The sequence below is a fragment of the Anopheles funestus genome, unplaced genomic scaffold (assembly GCF_943734845.2).
Source record: "Anopheles funestus unplaced genomic scaffold, idAnoFuneDA-416_04 scaffold_29_ctg1, whole genome shotgun sequence".
NCBI classification, from domain to species: domain Eukaryota; kingdom Metazoa; phylum Arthropoda; class Insecta; order Diptera; family Culicidae; genus Anopheles; species Anopheles funestus.
The window spans coordinates 127,950-149,301 of NW_026045265.1; positions in this window are offsets into that span (position 1 = coordinate 127,950).

Genomic DNA, 21,352 nt, shown 5'->3' on the forward strand with positions numbered 1-21,352 from the left:
TACCAAAACTAACTTTTTCGAAAAAACCTAACTTATGCCAAAACTAACTTTTTCGAAAAAACCTAACTTATACCAAAACTAACTTTTTCTAAAAAACCTAACTTATACCAAAACTAACTTTTTCGAAAAAACCTAACTTATACCAAAACTAACTTTTTCGAAAAAACCTAATTTATACCAAAACTAACTTTTTCTAAAAAACCTAACTTATACCAAAACTAACTTTTTCTAAAAAACCTAACTTATACCAAAACTAACTTTTTCGAAAAAATCTAATTTATACCAAAACTAACTTTTTCGAAAAAACCTAACTTATACCAAAACTAACTTTTTCGAAAAAACCTAACTTATACCAAAACTAACTTTTTCTAAAAAACCTAACTTATACCAAAACTAACTTTTTCTAAAAAACCTAACTTATACCAAAACTAACTTTTTCTTAAAAACCTAACTTATACCAAAACTAACTTTTTCTCAAAAACCTAACTTATACCAAAACTAACTTTTTCGAAAAAACCTAACTTATACCAAAACTAAGTTTTTCATAAAAACCTAACTTATACCAAAACTAACTTTTTCGAAAAAACCTAACTTTTTCATAAAAACCTAACTTATACCAAAACTAACTTTTTCGAAAAAACCTAACTTATACCAAAACTAACTTTTTCTTAAAAACCTAACTTATACCAAAACTAACTTTTTCTAAAAAACCTAACTTATACCAAAACTAACTTTTTCGAAAAAACCTAATTTATACCAAAACTAACTTTTTCGAAAAAACCTAACTTATACCAAAACTAACTTTTTCGAAAAAACCTAACTTATACCAAAACTAACTTTTTCTAAAAAACCTAACTTATACCAAAACTAACTTTTTCTAAAAAACCTAACTTATACCAAAACTAACTTTTTCTTAAAAACCTAACTTTTACCAAAACTAACTTTTTCGAAAAAACCTAACTTTTTCATAAAAACCTAACTTATACCAAAACTAACTTTTTCTTAAAAACCTAACTTATACCAAAACTAACTTTTTCGAAAAAACCTAACTTTTTCTAAAAAACCTAACTTTTACCAAAACTAACTTATTCTAAAAAACGTAACTTTTTCTCAAAAACCTAATTTATACCAAAACTAACTTTTTCTTAAAAACCTAACTTATACCAAAACTAACTTTTTCGAAAAAACCTAACTTATACCAAAACTAACTTTTTCTAAAAAACCTAACTTATACCAAAACTAACTTTTTCTAAAAAACCTAACTTATACCAAAACTAACTTTTTCTTAAAAACCTAACTTATACCAAAACTAACTTTTTCGAAAAAACCTAACTTATACCAAAACTAACTTTTTCTAAAAAACCTTACATTTTCGAAAAAACCTAACTTTTACCAAAACTAACTTTTTCGAAAAAACCTAACTTTTTCATAATAACCTAACTTATACCAAAACTAACTTTTTCGAAAAAACCTAACTTATACCAAAACTAACTTTTTCTTAAAAACCTAACTTTTACCAAAACTAACTTTTTCGAAAAAACCTTACTTTTCCATAAAAACCTAACTTATACCAAAACTAACTTTTTCTAAAAAACCTAACTTATACCAAAACTAACTTTTTCTAAAAAACCTAGCTTATACCAAAACTAACTTTTTCGAAAAAACCTAACTTATACCAAAACTAACTTTTTCGAAAAAACCTAACTTATACCAAAACTAACTTTTTCTTAAAAACCTAACTTATACCAAAACTAACTTTTTCGAAAAAACCTAACTTTTTCATAAAAACCTAACTTATACCAAAACTAACTTTTTGGAAAAAAACCTAACTTATACCAAAACTAACTTTTTCTTAAAAACCTAACTTATACCAAAACTAACTTTTTCTAAAAAACCTAACTTATACCAAAACTAACTTTTTCGAAAAAACCTAACTTATACCAAAACTAACTTTTTCTTAAAAACCTAACTTATACCAAAACTAACTTTTTCGAAAAAACCTAACTTTTTCATAAAAACCTAACTTATACCAAAACTAACTTTTTCGAAAAAACCTAACTTATACCAAAACTAACTTTTTCGAAAAAACCTAACTTATACCAAAACTAACTTTTTCTTAAAAACCTAACTTATACCAAAACTAACTTTTTCGAAAAAACCTAACTTTTTCTAAAAAACCTAACTTATACCAAAACTAACTTTTTCTTAAAAACCTAACTTATACCAAAACTAACTTTTTCGAAAAAACCTAACTTATACCAAAACTAACTTTTTCATAAAAACCTAACTTATACCAGAACTAACTTATTATAAAAAACCTAACTTTTTCTCAAAAACCTAACTTATACCAAAACTAACTTTTTCTTAAAAACCTAACTTATACCAAAACTAACTTTTTCGAAAAAACCTAACTTTTTCGAAAAAACCTAACTTATACCAAAACTAACTTCTTCTAAAAAACCTAACTTTTACCAAAACTAACTTTTTCTAAAAAACCTTACTTTTTCGAAAAAACCTAACTCATACCAAAACTAACTTTTTCGAAAAAACCTAACTTATACCAAAACTAACTTTTTCTAAAAAACCTAACTTATACCAAAACTAACTTTTTCTAAAAAACCTAACTTATACCAAAACTAACTTTTTCGAAAAAACCTAACTTATACCAAAACTAACTTTTTCGAAAAAACCTAACTTATACCAAAACTAACTTTTTCTAAAAAAACCTAACTTATACCAAAACTAACTTTTTCGAAAAAACCTAACTTATACCAAAACTAACTTTTTCTTAAAAACCTAACTTATACCAAAACTAACTTTTTCTAAAAAAACCTAACTTATACCAAAACTAACTTTTTCGAAAAAACCTAATTTATACCAAAACTAACTTTTTCGAAAAAACCTAACTTATACCAAAACTAACTTTTTCGAAAAAACCTAACTTATACCAAAACTAACTTTTTCTAAAAAACCTAACTTATACCAAAACTAACTTTTTCTCAAAAACCTAACTTATACCAAAACTAACTTTTTCGAAAAAACCTAACTTATACCAAAACTAACTTTTTCTTAAAAACCTAACTTATACCAAAACTAACTTTTTCGAAAAAACCTAACTTTTTCATAAAAACCTAACTTATACCAAAACTAACTTTTTCGAAAAAACCTAACTTATACCAAAACTAACTTTTTCTTAAAAACCTAACTTATACCAAAACTAACTTTTTCGAAAAAACCTAACTTTTTCATAAAAACCTAACTTATACCAAAACTAACTTTTTCGAAAAAACCTAACTTATACCAAAACTAACTTTTTCGAAAAAACCTAACTTATACCAAAACTAACTTTTTCTAAAAAACCTTACTTTTTCGAAAAAACCTAACTTATACCAAAACTAACTTTTTCGAAAAAACCTAACTTATACCAAAACTAACTTTTTCGAAAAAACCTAATTTATACCAAAACTAACTTTTTCTAAAAAACCTAACTTATACCAAAACTAACTTTTTCTAAAAAACCTAACTTATACCAAAACTAACTTTTTCGAAAAAACCTAATTTATACCAAAACTAACTTTTTCGAAAAAACCTAACTTATACCAAAACTAACTTTTTCGAAAAAACCTAACTTATACCAAAACTAACTTTTTCTAAAAAACCTAACTTATACCAAAACTAACTTTTTCTAAAAAACCTAACTTATACCAAAACTAACTTTTTCGAAAAAACCTAACTTATACCAAAACTAACTTTTTCGAAAAAACCTAACTTATACCAAAACTAACTTTTTCTTAAAAACCTAACTTATACCAAAACTAACTTTTTCAAAAAAACCTAACTTATACCAAAACTAACTTTTAAGAAAAAACCCAACTTATACCAAAACTAACTTTTTCGAAAAAACCTAACTTATACCAAAACTAACTTTTTCTAAAAAACGTAACTTATACCAAAACTAACTTTTTCGAAAAAACCTAACTTATACCAAAACTAACTTTTTCTTAAAAACCTAATTTATACCAAAACTAACTTTTTCGAAAAAACCTAACTTATAAAAAAACTAACTTTTTCGAAAAAACCTAACTTATACCAAAACTAACTTTTTTTAAAAAACCTAACTTATACCAAAACTAACTTTTTCTCAAAAACCTAACTTATACCAAAACTAACTTTTTCTTAAAAACCTAAATTATACCAAAACTAACTTTTTCTCAAAAACCTAACTTATACCAAAACTAACTTTTTCGAAAAAACCTAACTTATACCAAAACTAACTTTTTCTTAAAAACCTAACTTATACCAAAACTAACTTTTTCGAAAAAACCTAACTTTTTCGAAAAAACCTAACTTATACCAAAACTAACTTTTTCTAAAAAACCTAACTTATACCAAAACTAACTTTTTCGAAAAAACCTAACTTATACCAAAACTAACTTTTTCTTAAAAACCTAACTTATACCAAAACTAACTTTTAAGAAAAAACCCAACTTATACCAAAACTAACTTTTTCGAAAAAACCTAACTTATACCAAAACTAACTTTTTCTTAAAAACCTAACTTATACCAAAACTAACTTTTTCGAAAAAACCTAACTTATACCAAAACTAACTTTTTCGAAAAAACCTAACTTATACCAAAACTAACTTTTTCTTAAAAACCTAACTTATACCAAAACTAACTTTTTCAAAAAAACCTAACTTTTTCGAAAAAACCTAATTTATACCAAAACTAACTTTTTCGAAAAAACCTAACTTATACCAAAACTAACTTTTTCGAAAAAACCTAACTTATACCAAAACTAACTTTTTCTAAAAAACCTTACTTTTTCGAAAAAACCTAACTTTTACCAAAACTAACTTTTTCTAAAAAACCTAACTTATACCAAAACTAACTTTTTCGAAAAAACCTAACTTATACCAAAACTAACTTTTTCTTAAAAACCTAACTTATACCAAAACTAACTTTTTCAAAAAAACCTAACTTTTTCGAAAAAACCTAATTTATACCAAAACTAACTTTTAAGAAAAAACCCAACTTATACCAAAACTAACTTTTTCGAAAAAACCTAACTTATACCAAAACTAACTTTTTCTTAAAAACCTAACTTATACCAAAACTAACTTTTTCGAAAAAACCTAACTTATACCAAAACTAACTTTTTCGAAAAAACCTAACTTATACCAAAACTAACTTTTTCTTAAAAACCTAACTTATACCAAAACTAACTTTTTCAAAAAAACCTAACTTTTTCGAAAAAACCTAATTTATACCAAAACTAACTTTTTCATAAAAACCTAACTTATACCAAAACTAACTTTTTCGAAAAAACCTAACTTATATAAAAACTAACTTTTTCTCAAAAACCTAACTTATACCAAAATTAACTTTTCTAAAAAACCTAACTTATACCAGAACTAACTTTTTCGAAAAAACCTAACTTATACCAAAACTAACTTTTTCGAAAAAACCTAACTTATACCAAAACTAACTTTTTCTTAAAATCCTAACTTATACCAAAACTAACTTTTTCGAAAAAACCTAACTTATACCAAAACTAACTTTTTCGAAAAAACCTAACTTATACCAAAACTAGCTTTTTCTTAAAAACCTAACTTATACCAAAACTAACTTTTTCGAAAAAACCTAACTTATACCAAAACTAACTTTTTCTTAAAAACCTAACTTATACCAAAACTAACTTTTTCTAAAAAAACCTAGCTTATACCAAAACTAACTTTTTCGAAAAAACCTAATTTATACCAAAACTAACTTTTTCGAAAAAACCTAACTTTTACCAAAACTAACTTTTTCTAAAAAACCTAACTTATACCAAAACTAACTTTTTCTAAAAAACCTAACTTATACCAAAACTAACTTTTTCTTAAAAACCTAACTTATACCAAAACTAACTTTTTCAAAAAAACCTAACTTTTTCATAAAAACCTAACTTATACCAAAACTAACTTTTTCGAAAAAACTCAACTTATACCAAAACTAACTTTTTCGAAAAAACCTAACTTATGCCAAAACTAACTTTTTCTAAAAAAAACTAACTTTTTCGAAAAAACCTAATTTATACCAAAACTAACTTTTTCGAAAAAACCTAAATTATACCAAAACTAACTTTTTCGAAAAAACCTAACTTATACCAAAACTAACTTTTTCGAAAAAACCTAACTTATACCAAAACTAACTTTTTCGAAAAAACCTAATTTATACCAAAACTAACTTTTTCGAAAAAACCTAATTTATACCAAAACTAACTTTTTCTTAAAAACCTAACTTATACCAAAACTAACTTTTTCGAAAAAACCTAACTTATACCAAAACTAACTTTTTCTAAAAAACCTTACTTTTTCGAAAAAACCTAACTTTTACCAAAACTAACTTTTTCGAAAAAACCTAACTTTTTCATAAAAACCTAACTTATACCAAAACTAACTTTTTCTAAAAAACCTAACTTATACCAAAACTAACTTTTTCTAAAAAACCTAACTTATACCAAAACTAACTTTTTCTAAAAAACCTAACTTATACCAAAACTAACTTTTTCGAAAAAACCTAACTTATACCAAAACTAACTTTTTCATAAAAACCTAACTTATACCAAAACTAACTTCTTCGAAAAAACCTAACTTTTTCATAAAAACCTAACTTATACCAAAACTAACTTTTTCGAAAAAACCTAACTTATACCAAAACTAACTTTTTCGAAAAAACCTAACTTATACCAAAACTAACTTTTTCGAAAAAACCTAACTTATGCCAAAACTAACTTTTTCTAAAAAAAACTAACTTTTTCGAAAAAACCTAATTTATACCAAAACTAACTTTTTCGAAAAAACCTAAATTATACCAAAACTAACTTTTTCGAAAAAACCTAACTTATACCAAAACTAACTTTTTCGAAAAAACCTAACTTATACCAAAACTAACTTTTTCGAAAAAACCTAATTTATACCAAAACTAACTTTTTCGAAAAAACCTAATTTATACCAAAACTAACTTTTTCTTAAAAACCTAACTTATACCAAAACTAACTTTTTCGAAAAAACCTAACTTATACCAAAACTAACTTTTTCTAAAAAACCTTACTTTTTCGAAAAAACCTAACTTTTACCAAAACTAACTTTTTCGAAAAAACCTAACTTTTTCATAAAAACCTGACTTATACCAAAACTAACTTTTTCTAAAAAACCTAACTTATACCAAAACTAACTTTTTCTAAAAAACCTAACTTATACCAAAACTAACTTTTTCGAAAAAACCTAACTTATACCAAAACTAACTTTTTCATAAAAACCTAAATTATACCAAAACTAACTTTTTCGAAAAAACCTAACTTATACCAAAACTAACTTTTTCTTAAAAACCTAACTTATACCAAAACTAACTTTTTCGAAAAAACCTAACTTATACCAAAACTAACTTTTTCTAAAAAACCTAACTTATACCAAAACTAACTTTTTCGAAAAAACCTAACTTATACCAAAACTAACTTTTTCATAAATACCTAACTTTTTCATAAAAACCTAACTTATACCAAAACTAACTTTTTTCGAAAAAACCTAACTTATACCAAAACTAACTTTTTCGAAAAACCTAACTTATACCAAAACTAACTTTTTCGAAAAAACCTAACTTATACCAAACTAACTTTTTCTAAAAAACCTTACTTTTTCGAAAAAACCTAACTTATACCAAAACTAACTTTTTCGAAAAAACCTAACTTTTTCATAAAAACCTAACTTATACCAAAACTAACTTTTTCTAAAAAACCTAACTTATACCAAAACTAACTTTTTCTAAAAAACCTAACTTATACCAAAACTAACTTTTTCTAAAAAACCTAACTTATACCAAAACTAACTTTTTCGAAAAAACCTAACTTATACCAAAACTAACTTTTTCTTAAAAACCTAACTTATACCAAAACTAACTTTTTCGAAAAAACCTAACTTATACCAAAACTAACTTTTTCGAAAAACCTAATTTATACCAAAACTAACTTTTTCTAAAAAACCTAACTTATACCAAAACTAACTTTTTCTCAAAAACCTAACTTATACCAAAAACTAACTTTTTCTAAAAAACCTAACTTATTCCAAAACTAACTTTTTCGAAAAAACCTAACTTATACCAAAACTAACTTTTTCATAAAAACCTAACTTATACCAAAACTAACTTTTTCGAAAAAACCTAACTTTTTCATAAAAACCTAACTTATACCAAAACTAACTTTTTCGAAAAAACCTAACTTATACCAAAACTAACTTTTTCGAAAAAACCTAATTTATACCAAAACTAACTTTTTCGAAAAAACCTAAATTATACCAAAACTAACTTTTTCGAAAAAACCTAACTTATACCAAAACTAACTTTTTCTCAAAAACCTAACTTATACCAAAACTAACTTTTTCGAAAAAACCTAACTTATACCAAAACTAACTTTTTCGAAAAAACCTAACTTTTTCATAAAAACCTAACTTATACCAAAACTAACTTTTTCGAAAAAACCTAACTTATACCAAAACTAACTTTTTCGAAAAAACCTAACTTATACCAAAACTAACTTTTTCTAAAAAACCTAACTTATACCAAAACTAACTTTTTCTAAAAAACCTTACTTTTTCGAAAATACCTAAATTATACCAAAACTAACTTTTTCTAAAAAACTTAACTTATACCAAAACTAACTTTTTCTCAAAAACCTAACTTATACCAAAACTAACTTTTCCTTAAAAACCTAACTTATACCAAAACTAACTTTTTCGAAAAAACCTAACTTATACCAAAACTAACTTTTTCTAAAAAACCTTACTTTTTCGAAAAAACCTAACTTTTACCAAAACTAACTTTTTCGAAAAAACCAAACTTTTTCATAAAAACCTAACTTATACCAAAACTAACTTTTTCGAAAAAACCTAACTTATACCAAAACTAACTTTTTCTAAAAAACCTAACTTATACCAAAACTAACTTTTTCTAAAATACCTTACTTTTTCGAAAATACCTAAATTATACCAAAACTAACTTTTTCTAAAAAACTTAACTTATACCAAAACTAACTTTTTCTCAAAAACCTAACTTATACCAAAACTAACTTTTCCTTAAAAACCTAACTTATACCAAAACTAACTTTTTCGAAAAAACCTAACTTATACCAAAACTAACTTTTTCTAAAAAACCTTACTTTTTCGAAAAACCCTAACTTTTACCAAAACTAACTTTTTCGAAAAAACCTAACTTTTTCATAAAAACCTAACTTATACCAAAACTAACTTTTTCGAAAAAACCTAACTTATACCAAAACTAACTTTTTCGAAAAAACCTAACTTATACCAAAACTAACTTTTTCTAAAAAACCTAACTTATACCAAAACTAACTTTTTCTAAAAAACCTAACTTTTTCGAAAAAACCTAAATTATACCAAAACTAACTTTTTCTAAAAAACTTAACTTATACCAAAACTAACTTTTTCGAAAAAACCTAACTTATACCAAAACTAACTTTTCCTTAAAAACCTAACTTATACCAAAACTAACTTTTTCGAAAAAACCTAACTTATACCAAAACTAACTTTTTCTAAAAAACCTTACTTTTTCGAAAAAACCTAACTTTTACCAAAACTAACTTTTTCGAAAAAACCTAACTTTTTCATAAAAACCTAACTTATACCAAAACTAACTTTTTCTTAAAAACCTAACTTATACCAAAACTAACTTTTTCGAAAAAACCTAACTTTTTCATAAAAACCTAACTTATACCAAAACTAACTTTTTCGAAAAAACCTAACTTATACCAAAACTAACTTTTTCTTAAAAACCTAACTTATACCAAAACTAACTTTTTCTTAAAAACCTAACTTATACCAAAACTAACTTTTTCGAAAAAACCTTACTTATACCAATACTAACTTTTTCGAAAAAACCTAACTTATACCAAAACTAACTTTTTCGAAAAAACCTAACTTATACCAAAACTAACTTTTTCGAAAAAACCTAACTTATACCAAAACTAACTTTTTCGAAAAAACCTAATTTATACCAAAACTAACTTTTTCGAAAAAACCTAACTTATACCAAAACTAACTTTTTCTCAAAAACCTAACTTATACCAAAACTAACTTTTTCGAAAAAACCTAACTTATACCAAAACCAACTTTTTCTTAAAAACCTAACTTATACCAAAACTAACTTTTTCGAAAAAACCTAACTTTTTCATAAAAACCTAACTTATACCAAAACTAACTTTTTCGAAAAAACCTAACTTATACCAAAACTAACTTCTTCTTAAAAACCTAACTTATACCAAAACTAACTTTTTCTTATAAACCTAACTTATACCAAAACTAACTTTTTCGAAAAAACCTTACTTATACCAATACTGACTTTTTCGAAAAAACCTAACTCATACCAAAACTAACTTTTTCGAAAAAACCTAACTCATACCAAAACTAACTTTTTCGAAAAAACCTAACTTATACCAAAACTAACTTTTTCTAAAAAACCTAACTTATACCAAAACTAACTTTTTCTAAAAAACCTAACTTATACCAAAACTAACTTTTTCGAAAAAACCTAACTTATACCAAAACTAACTTTTTCGAAAAAACCTAATTTATACCAAAACTAACTTTTTCTAAAAAACCTAACTTATACCAAAACTAACTTTTTCTAAAAAACCTAACTTATACCAAAACTAACTTTTTCGAAAAAACCTAATTTATACCAAAACTAACTTTTTCGAAAAAACCTAACTTATACCAAAACTAACTTTTTCGAAAAAACCTAACTTATACCAAAACTAACTTTTTCTTAAAAACCTAACTTATACCAAAACTAACTTTTTCTAAAAAACCTAACTTATACCAAAACTAACTTTTTCTTAAAAACCTAACTTATACCAAAACTAGCTTTTTCGAAAAAACCTAACTTATACCAAAACTAACTTTTTCGAAAAAACCTTATTTATACCAAAACTAACTTTTTCGAAAAAACCTAACTTATACCAAAACTAACTTTTTCTCAAAAACCTAACTTATACCAAAACTAACTTTTTCGAAAAAACCTAACTTATACCAAAACTAACTTTTTCATAAAAACCTAACTTATACCAAAACTAACTTTTTCGAAAAAACCTAACTTTTTCATAAAAACCTAACTTATACCAAAACTAACTTTTTCGAAAAAACCTAACTTATACCAAAACTAACTTTTGCTTAAAAACCTAACTTATACCAAAACTAACTTTTTCTAAAAAAACCTAACTTATACCAAAACTAACTTTTTCGAAAAAACCTAACTTATACCAAAACTAACTTTTTCTAAAAAACCTAACTTATACCAAAACTAACTTTTTCTAAAAAACCTAACTTATACCAAAACTAACTTTTTCTAAAAAACCTAACTTATACCAAAACTAACTTTTTCTTAAAAACCTAACTTTTACCAAAACTAACTTTTTCGAAAAAACCTAACTTTTTCATAAAAACCTAACTTATACCAAAACTAACTTTTTCGAAAAAACCTAACTTATACCAAAACTAACTTTTTCTTAAAAACCTAACTTATACCAAAACTAACTTTTTCTTAAAAAACCTAACTTATACCAAAACTAACTTTTTCTTAAAAACCTAACTTATACCTAAACTAACTTTTTCTTAAAAACCTAACTTATTCCAAAACTAACTTTTTCGAAAAAACCTAACTTATACCAAAACTAACTTTTTCTTAAAAACCTAACTTATACCAAAACTAACTTTTTCTAAAAAAACCTAACTTATACCAAAACTAACTTTTTCGAAAAAACCTAATTTATACCAAAACTAACTTTTTCGAAAAAACCTAACTTATACCAAAACTAACTTTTTCTTAAAAAACCTAACTTATACCAAAACTAACTTTTTCGAAAAAACCTAATTTATACCAAAACTAACTTTTTCGAAAAAACCTAACTTATACCAAAACTAACTTTTTCTGAAAAACCTAACTTATACCAAAACTAACTTTTTCTAAAAAACCTAACTTATACCAAAACTAACTTTTTCTAAAAAACCTAACTTATACCAAAACTAACTTTTTCTTAAAAACCTAACTTATACCAAAACTAACTTTTTCGAAAAAACCTAACTTATACCAAAACTAACTTTTTCGAAAAAACCTAATTTATACCAAAACTAACTTTTTCGAAAAAACCTAACTTATACCAAAACTAACTTTTTCTCAAAAACCTAACTTATACCAAAACTAACTTTTTCGAAAAAACCTAACTTATACCAAAACTAACTTTTTCATAAAAACCTAACTTATACCAAAACTAACTTTTTCGAAAAACCCTAACTTTTTCATAAAAACCTAACTTATACCAAAACTAACTTTTTCGAAAAAACCTAACTTATACCAAAACTAACTTTTTCTTAAAAACCTAACTTATACCAAAACTAACTTTTTCTAAAAAAACCTAACTTATACCAAAACTAACTTTTTCTTAAAAACCTAACTTATACCTAAACTAACTTTTTCTTAAAAACCTAACTTATACCAAAACTAACTTTTTCGAAAAAACCTAACTTATACCAAAACTAACTTTTTCTTAAAAACCTAACTTATACCAAAACTAACTTTTTCGAAAAAACCTAACTTATACCAAAACTAACTTTTTCTAAAAAACCTTACTTTTTCGAAAAAACCTAACTTTTACCAAAACTAACTTTTTCGAAAAAACCTAACTTTTTCATAATAACCTAACTTATACCAAAACTAACTTTTTCGAAAAAACCTAACTTATACCAAAACTAACTTTTTCTTAAAAACCTAACTTTTACCAAAACTAACTTTTTCGAAAAAACCTAACTTATACCAAAACTAACTTTTTCTTAAAAACCTAACTTATACCAAAACTAACTTTTTCGAAAAAACCTAACTTTTTCATAAAAACCTAACTTATACCAAAACTAACTTTTTCGAAAAAACCTAACTTATACCAAAACTAACTTTTTCTTAAAAACCTAACTTATACCAAAACTAACTTTTTCGAAAAAACCTAACTTATACCAAAACTAACTTTTTCGAAAAAACCTAATTTATACCAAAACTAACTTTTTCGAAAAAACCTAACTTATACCAAAACTAACTTTTTCTTAAAAACCTAACTTTTACCAAAACTAAATTTTTCGAAAAAACCTAACTTTTTCATAAAAACCTAACTTATACCAAAACTAACTTTTTCGAAAAAACCTAACTTATACCAAAACTAACTTTTTCTTAAAAACCTAACTTATACCAAAACTAACTTTTTCGAAAAAACCTAACTTTTTCATAAAAACCTAACTTATACCAAAACTAACTTTTTCGAAAAAACCTAACTTATACCAAAACTAACTTTTTCTTAAAAACCTAACTTATACCAAAACTAACTTTTTCTTAAAAAACCTAACTTATACCAAAACTAACTTTTTCTTAAAAACCTAACTTATACCTAAACTAACTTTTTCTTAAAAACCTAACTTATACCAAAACTAACTTTTTCGAAAAAACCTAACTTATACCAAAACTAACTTTTTCTTAAAAACCTAACTTATACCAAAACTAACTTTTTCTAAAAAAACCTAACTTATACCAAAACTAACTTTTTCGAAAAAACCTAATTTATACCAAAACTAACTTTTTCGAAAAAACCTAACTTATACCAAAACTAACTTTTTCTTAAAAACCTAACTTTTACCAAAACTAACTTTTTCGAAAAAACCTAACTTTTTCATAAAAACCTAACTTATACCAAAACTAACTTTTTCGAAAAAACCTAACTTATACCAAAACTAACTTTTTCTTAAAAACCTAACTTATACCAAAACTAACTTTTTCTAAAAAAACCTAACTTATACCAAAACTAACTTTTTCTTAAAAACCTAACTTATACCTAAACTAACTTTTTCTTAAAAACCTAACTTATACCAAAACTAACTTTTTCGAAAAAACCTAACTTATACCAAAACTAACTTTTTCTTAAAAACCTAACTTATACCAAAACTAACTTTTTCTAAAAAAACCTAACTTATACCAAAACTAACTTTTTCGAAAAAACCTAATTTATACCAAAACTAACTTTTTCGAAAAAACCTAACTTATACCAAAACTAACTTTTTCTGAAAAACCTAACTTATACCAAAACTAACTTTTTCTAAAAAACCTAACTTATACCAAAACTAACTTTTTCTAAAAAACCTAACTTATACCAAAACTAACTTTTTCTTAAAAACCTAACTTATACCAAAACTAACTTTTTCGAAAAAACCTAACTTATACCAAAACTAACTTTTTCGAAAAAACCTAATTTATACCAAAACTAACTTTTTCGAAAAAACCTAACTTATACCAAAACTAACTTTTTCTCAAAAACCTAACTTATACCAAAACTAACTTTTTCGAAAAAACCTAACTTATACCAAAACTAACTTTTTCATAAAAACCTAACTTATACCAAAACTAACTTTTTCGAAAAACCCTAACTTTTTCATAAAAACCTAACTTATACCAAAACTAACTTTTTCGAAAAAACCTAACTTATACCAAAACTAACTTTTTCTTAAAAACCTAACTTATACCAAAACTAACTTTTTCTAAAAAAACCTAACTTATACCAAAACTAACTTTTTCTTAAAAACCTAACTTATACCTAAACTAACTTTTTCTTAAAAACCTAACTTATACCAAAACTAACTTTTTCGAAAAAACCTAACTTATACCAAAACTAACTTTTTCTTAAAAACCTAACTTATACCAAAACTAACTTTTTCGAAAAAACCTAACTTATACCAAAACTAACTTTTTCTAAAAAACCTTACTTTTTCGAAAAAACCTAACTTTTACCAAAACTAACTTTTTCGAAAAAACCTAACTTTTTCATAATAACCTAACTTATACCAAAACTAACTTTTTCGAAAAAACCTAACTTATACCAAAACTAACTTTTTCTTAAAAACCTAACTTTTACCAAAACTAACTTTTTCGAAAAAACCTAACTTATACCAAAACTAACTTTTTCTTAAAAACCTAACTTATACCAAAACTAACTTTTTCGAAAAAACCTAACTTTTTCATAAAAACCTAACTTATACCAAAACTAACTTTTTCGAAAAAACCTAACTTATACCAAAACTAACTTTTTCTTAAAAACCTAACTTATACCAAAACTAACTTTTTCGAAAAAACCTAACTTATACCAAAACTAACTTTTTCTTAAAAACCTAACTTATACCAAAACTAACTTTTTCGAAAAAACCTAACTTATACCAAAACTAACTTTTTCTAAAAAACCTTACTTTTTCGAAAAAACCTAACTTTTACCAAAACTAACTTTTTCGAAAAAACCTAACTTTTTCATAATAACCTAACTTATACCAAAACTAACTTTTTCGAAAAAACCTAACTTATACCAAAACTAACTTTTTCTTAAAAACCTAACTTTTACCAAAACTAGCTTTTTCGAAAAAACCTAACTTATACCAAAACTAACTTTTTCTTAAAAACCTAACTTATACCAAAACTAACTTTTTCTTAAAAACCTAACTTATACCAAAACTAACTTTTTCGAAAAAACCTTACTTATACCAATACTGACTTTTTCGAAAAAACCTAACTCATACCAAAACTAACTTTTTCGAAAAAACCTAACTCATACCAAAACTAACTTTTTCGAAAAAACCTAACTTATACCAAAACTAACTTTTTCTAAAAAACCTAACTTATACCAAAACTAACTTTTTCTAAAAAACCTAACTTATACCAAAACTAACTTTTTCGAAAAAACCTAACTTATACCAAAACTAACTTTTTCGAAAAAACCTAATTTATACCAAAACTAACTTTTTCTAAAAAACCTAACTTATACCAAAACTAACTTTTTCTAAAAAACCTTACTTTTTCGAAAAAACCTAACTTTTACCAAAACTAACTTTTTCGAAAAAACCTAACTTTTTCATAATAACCTAACTTATACCAAAACTAACTTTCTCGAAAAAACCTAACTTATACCAAAACTAACTTTTTCTTAAAAACCTAACTTATACCAAAACTAACTTTTTCGAAAAAACCTAACTTATACCAAAACTAACTTTTTCTTAAAAACCTAACTTATACCAAAACTAACTTTTTCGAAAAAACCTAACTTATACCAAAACTAACTTTTTCTTAAAAACCTAACTTATACCAAAACTAACTTTTTCGAAAAAACCTAACTTATACCAAAACTAACTTTTTCTAAAAAACCTTACTTTTTCGAAAAAACCTAACTTTTACCAAAACTAACTTTTTCGAAAAAACCTAACTTTTTCATAATAACCTAACTTATACCAAAACTAACTTTTTCGAAAAAACCTAACTTATACCAAAACTAATTTTTTCTTAAAAACCTAACTTTTACCAAAACTAGCTTTTTCGAAAAAACCTAACTTATACCAAAACTAACTTTTTCTTAAAAACCTAACTTATACCAAAACTAACTTTTTCTTAAAAACCTAACTTATACCAAAACTAACTTTTTCGAAAAAACCTTACTTATACCAATACTGACTTTTTCGAAAAAACCTAACTCATACCAAAACTAACTTTTTCGAAAAAACCTAACTCATACCAAAACTAACTTTTTCGAAAAAACCTAACTTATACCAAAACTAACTTTTTCTAAAAAACCTAACTTATACCAAAACTAACTTTTTCTAAAAAACCTAACTTATACCAAAACTAACTTTTTCGAAAAAACCTAACTTATACCAAAACTAACTTTTTCGAAAAAACCTAATTTATACCAAAACTAACTTTTTCTAAAAAACCTAACTTATACCAAAACTAACTTTTTCTAAAAAACCTTACTTTTTCGAAAAAACCTAACTTTTACCAAAACTAACTTTTTCGAAAAAACCTAACTTTTTCATAATAACCTAACTTATACCAAAACTAACTTTCTCGAAAAAACCTAACTTATACCAAAACTAACTTTTTCTTAAAAACCTAACTTATACCAAAACTAACTTTTTCGAAAAAACCTAACTTATACCAAAACTAACTTTTTCTTAAAAACCTAACTTATACCAAAACTAACTTTTTCGAAAAAACCTAACTTATACCAAAACTAACTTTTTCTAAAAAACCTTACTTTTTCGAAAAAACCTAACTTTTACCAAAACTAACTTTTTCGAAAAAACCTAACTTTTTCATAATAACCTAACTTATACCAAAACTAACTTTTTCGAAAAAACCTAACTTATACCAAAACTAACTTTTTCTTAAAAACCTAACTTTTACCAAAACTAACTTTTTCGAAAAAACCTAACTTATACCAAAACTAACTTTTTCTTAAAAACCTAACTTATACCAAAACTAACTTTTTCTTAAAAACCTAACTTATACCAAAACTAACTTTTTCGAAAAAACCTTACTTATACCAATACTGACTTTTTCGAAAAAACCTAACTCATACCAAAACTAACTTTTTCGAAAAAACCTAACTCATACCAAAACTAACTTTTTCGAAAAAAACCTAACTTATACCAAAACTAACTTTTTCTAAAAAACCTAACTTATACCAAAACTAACTTTTTCTAAAAAACCTAACTTATACCAAAACTAACTTTTTCTAAAAAACCTAACTTATACCAAAACTAACTTTTTCTAAAAAACCTAACTTATACCAAAACTAACTTTTTGGAAAAAACCTAATTTATACCAAAACTAACTTTTTCGAAAAAACCTAACTTATACCAAAACTAACTTTTCCGAAAAAACCTAACTTATACCAAAACTAACTTTTTCTGAAAAACCTAACTTATACCAAAACTAACTTTTTCTTAAAAACCTAACTTATACCAAAACTAACTTTTTCGAAAAAACCTAACTTATACCAAAACTAACTTTTTCGAAAAAACCTAATTTATACCAAAACTAACTTTTTCGAAAAAACCTAACTTATACCAAAACTAACTTTTTCTAAAAAAACCTAACTTATACCAAAACTAACTTTTTCTTAAAAACCTAACTTATACCTAAACTAACTTTTTCTTAAAAACCTAACTTATACCAAAACTAACTTTTTCGAAAAAACCTAACTTATACCAAAACTAACTTTTTCTTAAAAACCTAACTTATGCCAAAACTAACTTTTTCTAAAAAAACCTAACTTATACCAAAACTAACTTTTTCGAAAAAACCTAATTTATACCAAAACTAACTTTTTCGAAAAAACCTAACTTATACCAAAACTAACTTTTTCTGAAAAACCTAACTTATACCAAAACTAACTTTTTCTAAAAAACCTAACTTATACCAAAACTAACTTTTTCTAAAAAACCTAACTTATACCAAAACTAACTTTTTCTTAAAAACCTAACTTATACCAAAACTAACTTTTTCGAAAAAACCTAACTTATACCAAAACTAACTTTTTCGAAAAAACCTAATTTATACCAAAACTAACTTTTTCGAAAAAACCTAACTTATACCAAAACTAACTTTTTCTCAAAAACCTAACTTATACCAAAACTAACTTTTTCGAAAAAACCTAACTTATACCAAAACTAACTTTTTCAGAAAAACCTAACTTATACCAAAACTAACTTTTTCGAAAAACCCTAACTTTTTCATAAAAACCTAACTTATACCAAAACTAACTTTTTCGAAAAAACCTAACTTATACCAAAACTAACTTTTTCTTAAAAACCTAACTTATACCAAAACTAACTTTTTCTAAAAAAACCTAACTTATACCAAAACTAACTTTTTCTTAAAAACCTAACTTATACCTAAACTAACTTTTTCTTAAAAACCTAACTTATACCAAAACTAACTTTTTCGAAAAAACCTAACTTATACCAAAACTAACTTTTTCTTAAAAACCTAACTTATACCAAAACTAACTTTTTCGAAAAAACCTAACTTATACCAAAACTAACTTTTTCTAAAAAACCTTACTTTTTCGAAAAAACCTAACTTTTACCAAAACTAACTTTTTCGAAAAAACCTAACTTTTTCATAATAACCTAACTTATACCAAAACTAACTTTTTCGAAAAAACCTAACTTATACCAAAACTAACTTTTTCTTAAAAACCTAACTTTTACCAAAACTAACTTTTTCGAAAAAACCTAACTTATATCAAAACTAACTTTTTCTTAAAAACCTAACTTATACCAAAACTAACTTTTTCGAAAAAACCTAACTTTTTCATAAAAACCTAACTTATACCAAAACTAACTTTTTCGAAAAAACCTAACTTATACCAAAACTAACTTTTTCTTAAAAACCTAACTTATACCAAAACTAACTTTTTCTTAAAAACCTAACTTATACCAAAACTAACTTTTTCGAAAAAACCTTACTTATACCAATACTGACTTTTTCGAAAAAACCTAACTCATACCAAAACTAACTTTTTCGAAAAAACCTAACTCATACCAAAACTAACTTTTTCGAAAAAACCTAACTTATACCAAAACTAACTTTTTCTAAAAAACCTAACTTATACCAAAACTAACTTTTTCTAAAAAACCTAACTTATACCAAAACTAACTTTTTCGAAAAAACCTAACTTATACCAAAACTAACTTTTTCGAAAAAACCTAATTTATACCAAAACTAACTTTTTCTAAAAAACCTAACTTATACCAAAACTAACTTTTTCGAAAAAACCTAACTTATACCAAAACTAACTTTTTCTTAAAAACCTAACTTATACCAAAACTAACTTTTTCTAAAAAAACCTAACTTATACCAAAACTAACTTTTTCGAAAAAACCTAACTTATACCAAAACTAACTTTTTCGAAAAAACCTAACTTATACCAAAACTAACTTTTTCGAAAAAACCTAACTTATACCAAAACTAACTTTTTCTAAAAAACCTAACTTATACCAAAACTAACTTTTTCTAAAAAACCTAACTTATACCAAAACTAACTTTTTCTTAAAAACCTAACTTTTACCAAAACTAACTTTTTCGAAAAAACCTAACTTTTTCATAAAAACCTAACTTATACCAAAACTAACTTTTTCGAAAAAACCTAACTTATACCAAAACTAACTTTTTCTTAAAAACCTAACTTATACCAAAACTAACTTTTTCTAAAAAAACCTAACTTATACCAAAACTAACTTTTTCTTAAAAACCTAACTTATACCAAAACTAACTTTTTCGAAAAAACCTAACTTATACCAAAACTAACTTTTTCGAAAAAACCTAATTTATACCAAAACTAACTTTTTCGAAAAAACCTAACTTGTACCAAAACTAACTTTTTCTGAAAAACCTAACTTATACCAAAACTAACTTTTTCTAAAAAACCTAACTTATACCAAAACTAACTTTTTCTAAAAAACCTAACTTATACCAAAACTAACTTTTTCTTAAAAACCTAACTTATACCAAAACTAACTTTTTCGAAAAAACCTAACTTATACCAAAACTAACTTTTTCGAAAAAACCTAATTTATACCAAAACTAACTTTTTCGAAAAAACCTAACTTATACCAAAACTAACTTTTTCTCAAAAACCTAACTTATACCAAAACTAACTTTTTCTAAAAAACCTAACTTATACCAAAACTAACTTTTTCATAAAAACCTAACTTATACCAAAACTAACTTTTTCGAAAAAACCTAACTTTTTCATAAAAACCTAACTTATACCAAAACTAACTTTTTCGAAAAAACCTAACTTATACCAAAACTAACTTTTTCTTAAAAACCTAACTTATACCAAAACTAACTTTTTCTAAAAAACCTAACTTATACCAAAACTAACTTTTTCTTAAAAACCTAACTTATACCAAAACTAACTTTTTCGAAAAAACCTAACTTATACCAAAACTAACTTTTTCGAAAAAACCTAATTTATACCAAAACTAACTTTTTCGAAAAAACCTAACTTATACCAAAACTAACTTTTTCTCAAAAACCTAACTTATACCAAAACTAACTTTTTCGAAAAAACCTAACTTATACCAAAACTAACTTTTTCTTAAAAACCTTACTTATACCTAAACTAACTTTTTCTTAAAAACCTAACTTATACCAAAACTAACTTTTTCGAAAAAACCTAACTTATACCAAAACTAACTTTTTCTTAAAAACCTAACTTATACCAAAACTAACTTTTTCGAAAAAACCTAACTTATACCAAAACTTACTTTTTCTAAAAAACCTTATTTTTTCGAAAAAACCTAACTTTTACCAAAACTAACTTTTTCGAAAAAACCTAACTTTTTCATAATAACCTAACTTATACCAAAACTAACTTTTTCGAAAAAACTTAACTTATACCAAAACTAACTTTTTCTTAAAAACTCAACTTTTACCAAAA